This window comes from Lethenteron reissneri, chromosome 45 (assembly GCF_015708825.2).
Source record: "Lethenteron reissneri isolate LAM-NWPU_2019-01 chromosome 45, ASM1570882v1, whole genome shotgun sequence".
Classification (NCBI taxonomy): domain Eukaryota; kingdom Metazoa; phylum Chordata; class Hyperoartia; order Petromyzontiformes; family Petromyzontidae; genus Lethenteron; species Lethenteron reissneri.
In genome coordinates this window covers 8,881,738-8,887,737 of record NC_083823.1, presented here as the reverse complement: position 1 = coordinate 8,887,737, position 6,000 = coordinate 8,881,738, and positions in this window count along the sequence as shown.

Sequence of the window (6,000 nt, the reverse complement as noted above, 5' to 3'; positions counted from 1 at the left end):
ACGAGCAGCGACGTAGCCAGGACCCAGATACCGCAGAACAGCCCCGAACCTCTCGTTCGGTCCCCATTATATCTGCCCGGGGCCACGCCCCCTTTCCAGAACCTTCACGCTGGTTCCCGGAGCTTCTCGACTGACTCCGCGCTTCACCTTTACCCCAGATACGCCCCCCCACCCCTTATAATAAGGCATTATGTAATGCAGCCATAACCGTAATTACCCCTACAGGGCGGCAGGTGTCACCCTGTCATTACACTAGCATGCACTTGCGTTGTCCAGAGACTTGCATTGAGACCCATGCACTTACAAAGTCACGTGTCCCATTACTGTGTGGAGTCAACTGCTTGGACTTTTTCTCTCCACGTGCTTCCATTCTGTGGACATTCTCGAGTCACATCCACTCTTTGTACATCTCCCCACATCACATCCTCCCATCTCGCCCTTGGTCTCCCTCGACTTCTCCTGCCCTCTACTGGTCGCATCTCCACATGCATTCTTTATTTCCATGGCCGTGCCAACTCAGGAGAGATTTAAACGAATTCTAATACTTTCGGTAAATGATCATCGCTGCCGCGGTGTAATGGTCAGCACACTGAACTTGCAATCCAGAGGTCGCCAGTTTGATTCCCATCTTCTGGCGTGGAAGTTGAAAAATGTGCAACGTTCTCGAATCTTCCGCCACCGCTGTCCACCGAGCAGCAGTATAAATGGGCTCACCACAGTTAATCGACTGGTCGTGTGTGGTGGGATAAAGAGTGGGGAATCCCACCTCTTCAAAGACATCTGGCCTGCATGGAAGAGGAGACCAAATATCCTCTAGATTGACGGGCTCTTGAGAGCGTCCTTTAGCGGTGTGAAAGCCCTTCTGCCAGCATTTGTGTGAGGAAGCAATTGCAGGGCTGCACCTTTATCTTGTGTATATTGTGTGTATTAGTGTGCCAATATGTAAAAATATACAGTATTTGAAAGCCCTGCTCTGGCCTCAAGGAAAGGTTCAGCACTCCTCAAGTTCAAGATTCAAGTTTGTTTTTGTGTGACCAGCAGAGAACTCGAGAGACCAGGATGAGTATCCTTTGCAAGTGACCTGGGTCAGGAAATGACAAAAGCAAAACATAAAATACAGTAATGAAACAGATAGAAATCGGAGCAAAAACAACACCATCGCATGTGAACATTGATATTGCAAGAATAACTGTCAGTGTTAAATTATGCACAAATTATGAGTTCCCTGTAGCACAAGTAGGATCGGGCATATTATTTTCAGGCTGTTCTTTTGTGCTGATGATTGCTTGTGTTGCAATCGAAACGTCGTGATTTAATTTATTTTATTTTATACCTACGTGACTTTATCGAAATAACCAAAGAGTATGTGCTTTGGTAGACTTACACAATTAACTTACATAAACATTACACAGATATTGGGTGACTGGCTCTAATATGTAAATGAAATGCGCCCCAATGCAATTTCCAATGAAGTTATCATAAAAGGATCGACAGCGAAGCATCAAATTGGTAAAAAAAAAAGTGTCATTTGCCCGCGCTATCCGCCCCGTGCCACGCTTCCTCGCTGTAATCTCTTCTGTCGAGTCGCTGTAGTTTTCCATTAGGCGTGCGAACTGCCAGCGAACGGCTCAGCCACTGTGACCCGCCCATACATTTGAAAATATTGGCACCGATTCGGGGCGTTGTTATATAACGCGTGCGTCTGGGTGTGGCTGCCATGCCCGTTGTGTGGGAGTGGGAGCCTCGGTACAAAACCACGAGGGGTGTGTATGTCCATGGGTGTCAACCCGGCGGCGCCTTGGGGGCGGGGGGGGGAACGAGGCACACCTTCACAGCGGTGTCGGGTTCGGGGGTAGAGTTGGGAGTACAGTTTATCACCCTGTCCTGGTTTCGCCCAGCATCGTCCTTGCTTTAAGTCGGAGTCCTGGGAAGTCTGTAAGTCTCCGTGGCACTTTAAAAGTCCCAGTTTTTTTTGTCAGTTGAGTAATAACTAGACGACTCGAGGCAATTTTTTGACTTAAACAATGCAATTGTGTCGTTCTCTCTCTCCCTCTGGTGTTGAGGTATTCTTCCCATGCCATGTTCTGGGTTTTCTGTAACACGGTTGGACAACCCACACCTGTCACCCATTATAATACCACGTGTACGGTTTACTGACTCTGCTGATAAGACCCAGAGGGTTAAACATGGTCCAGAGTTTGTTTGCTTGAATACTTTCAAAAATTGGTCTGGAAAGTTAATCGTGGAAAAAAAACATTTACTTAAATAAATCAATAATACGTATCTTTATTTATACTCGATACATCTGATGATCTATGAAGCTATTTTTTTACAGATGTCCAGTAGTTTATTTAGTCGTGGTTTTCGTCAAGTTGTGTGCAGTAATCCACCACTCAAGATACTTGAATTTAGATATCCCCTCTTCTGGATGAGATACATTGTTGTCCACATGATGTGATTAGACCGACAATGGCAACCAGTGATTTTAACCAAGGTGGGATTTGAACTCATAAGTGAAACTCTCACATTTAAATGGCCCATTAATAACAAATGTGTCTTCATATATATCAGCCAGATCTGTCTGGGCGGTGATCCAGAAATTACTTGTGCACCCGTCATACCACACCGAGTATACTTCAAGCTCTGGCTGTGGCTACTAATTATGTTTCACCTCCCATTCTAAATCAACCTGGAACAACTTTCGGTAAGAAATCAAGCCCTGCCTCTAGCTCCTCGGCAATACAAACTACACATGAACTTCTGCTTCACTCTTTGCCTATATGTCATTGTAAGCAGCATAGACAACTGTTCTGAGGCTTGTGCAATGGTGGTGGTGGCTTTTATTTGTACACCACAATGACACATTAATTTCCAAGATATCAGGAGCACACGTTATGTAATTTCCCAGCGAAACAATTCTGGGAAAGGAAGTTGAATTGAAAATAGTTTTTGTTGTTGCTAAATCTCACCTCAGGAGTCGTGCGATGTGAAATGTAATTTGTTTACGCGAACTGATGTCCCCGTGCTCTGCAAGAGTGGGGCTGGTTCATGTTAAGCAGCAATGGCGCACACTGTAGCAGAAACACTTCCAATCAATTTGCATTTCCCGAATTGCAAATCGATTGCAAGTAAATAACACAATGTGATAATTTTTTTTTATGTGGAGAGACATATATGAGAAGGAGGCACATTGTCGACTTATTTTGTTCCGTATAAATTAACTCTTCATATATGGAACGTGCCTAAAATTAAAAGTATATCCAGAATTGATCTCTGCCGTGTTTTGGGGCCGTACCGCTCCGTGCTGTTCGGCGCGACGTCCGACGTTTCGCTGCACGTGCTGGAGGCATTCCCAAGCCGCCGGCGTCTCTCACGGCCCTGCGATGTTACAATCCATCTATGACCTCGATGTAAACAAATCCATTCATTTCATGGCTCCATCCTTTTGGTGGAAGTCCTTTCGGGAATGTGTGCTGCTTCAATTCCGTTATTAACCTCGATCACTGGCATTCACCCCTTCTAAACTAATCTATGTATTGTACCATTTAAGGCCCTCTGAGCAATATTGCTCTTTCAGAAGCCACCTGCCCCTGACGCTGGGTGGTGACCGCCAGCTAAGGCTAAACGTGCCTCAAGGGTGTGTGTGTTCGGGAACCCGTAGCCTCAGTTGTGAGTGTGGGGACAAAGGGGTCTTCCAGGGGTATAGTGTAAGCACATCGTGTGGTACATATATACGCTATATGGTGTGAAAGCAGACAGGGGGAGCTTGTCTAAAAATGAGAGACGAAACAACCCTCTGAGATCGCCTCAGTTTTGATATTCATTGCTCTCACTAGACTCGACCCAAGCTATACACGAGCGTGACTTGGCTGACCAAAAGTATAACAGTGGCGGCAATAAATGTGAGCATTTGAAGAAGGCTAGAACCAAAAGCGGGGAGATGCATGTTGATCCTACATGTGGAGGGGAAAAACCGGAGGACCCGGAGAAAAATCCACACGACCATGCTGAGAGAAACATGCAAATATACAGCAGGCGTCAGGGTTGGGATCGAACCCACGACCTCCTGTATACCAGGCGAGGTAGTTAACAACTCATAGCCACCGTGGTGCCCCTTATTGTGACTTGTCCTGGCCAAGCCCACTTTCCTTCACACTCAACTGGATGTCTATATAACTTGCGTATATGTTCTCTCCAATCTATGCGTTTCGATCTCGCAATGTAATTCAAATATGCCTCTCTCCTTTCTTGAGCACACATTTTAGCTTTTGTTAAATGTTCTCTGTCCCTCTTCCATGGCCACAACCAGAATGTCAACACAGGTAATCTTTACTTATTCAAAACAGTCTTCTTCCCACGAATCGGTATGCTGCTGCGTTTTTCCTCTTACAGCCGCTTTAAATGACCAACACAGGGAAGCTTCTACAACAACAACGTGCGGTTTGTCTGCAGGCAGAAACAATTGACACCAGCCACGGGTCAACCACCAGCCCCCAGTCGGCATCATCGCTGACGGAGTGTGCCCCTTTTTGCATGTGCTTCCATATTTGTGTACACACAAACACACTTGTGTACACACACACACTTGTGTACACACACACACACTTGTGTACACACACACCCTTGTGTACACACAACAACCGCCATTCGCCACTAAGTGGCGGTGACGTCACCACGACGCTTGTGCCAGGCTATGTGCACCTTGAGGCCACGTGAAGTGTCGAACGCCCGCTGGCAGGAGGTCACGGGGCAGACCCAGCAGGTGCCACGGGTCGACTGACTGAGATGACTGGCTGATGCACCACCTGCGCCCCCTACTGTGCCAACTTGCTGTGCTTTAGTCACCCGGCGCTCCGCTCGTTGTTGTGAGCGTCGCTCCTCCGCCCTCTGTTGCTGTTGGAGGGCGACTGCCTCCAACTGCCCAGTAGCGTCCTTCACGAGCCTCCTCCACTGAGGCCGATCTTGACACCGCTGGTACCAGTCATCGGCAAGTCCACTCAGCTCCACGTCCTCCTGTACCACATCACTCCATCTCTTCTCCAGCCCGTGCCGCGCCCGTTTAGCCCCCTCGATCCGGCCGAACAAAAGCTGTCTCGGCATGCGGTGGCTGGGCATGCGGGCTACATGACCCAGCCAACGCAGCCTTGTCTGCCAGAGGAGCTCACCGATGGGACTTTGCCCAGATCTTTCAAGGATTTGTGAGCTCCTCACACAATCCAGCCTGGTTAAACCCAGGATGGATCGTAGGCAGGCTAGCCTAAATGTTTCTAACCGGCGGAGATGTGTGTTCACACACACACTGTACACACACCACACTCGTGTACACACAGACCACACACACACTTGTATACACACACACAAATGTGTACACACACACCAACACAGGCATGGGCCAACAGGGCGGCTGCTGGAGTCGAACCATGAACCTCACTTCAGCGAGCGCCAGGCGAGGTCACCGTCCACAGATGACTCGCAGACACTCACAACAGAACACACACTCACACGTGATACACAACAGAACACACACTCACAACAGAACACACACACACACGAACGAGACACGCACGGGCGCACACAAACAAACACGTGTTGTGGGGAAACTCGAGCGCCGGGGTAAATATTTGAGGCGCGCATGCGGCATCGAGCGAGCGCCGGGTCGCAGCTGCCGCGGTGTTCCTGCTGCTGCTGCAGGTGCTGCTGCTGCAGGTGCTGCTGCTGCAGGTGCTGCTGCTGCAGGTGCTGCTGCTGCAGGTGCTGCTGCTGCAGGTGCTGCTGCAGGTGCTGCTGCTGCAGGTGCTGCAGGTGCTGCTGCTGCAGGTGCTGCTGCTGCAGGTGCTGCTGCTGCAGGTGCTGCTGCTGCAGTTGCTGCTGCAGGTGCTGCTGCTGCAGGTGCTGCTGCTGCTGCAGTTGCTGCTGCTGCAGGTGCTGCTGCTGCAGGTGCTGCTGCTGCTGCAGTTGCTGCTGCTGTTGGTGCTGCTGCTGCAGTTGCTGCTGCTGCTG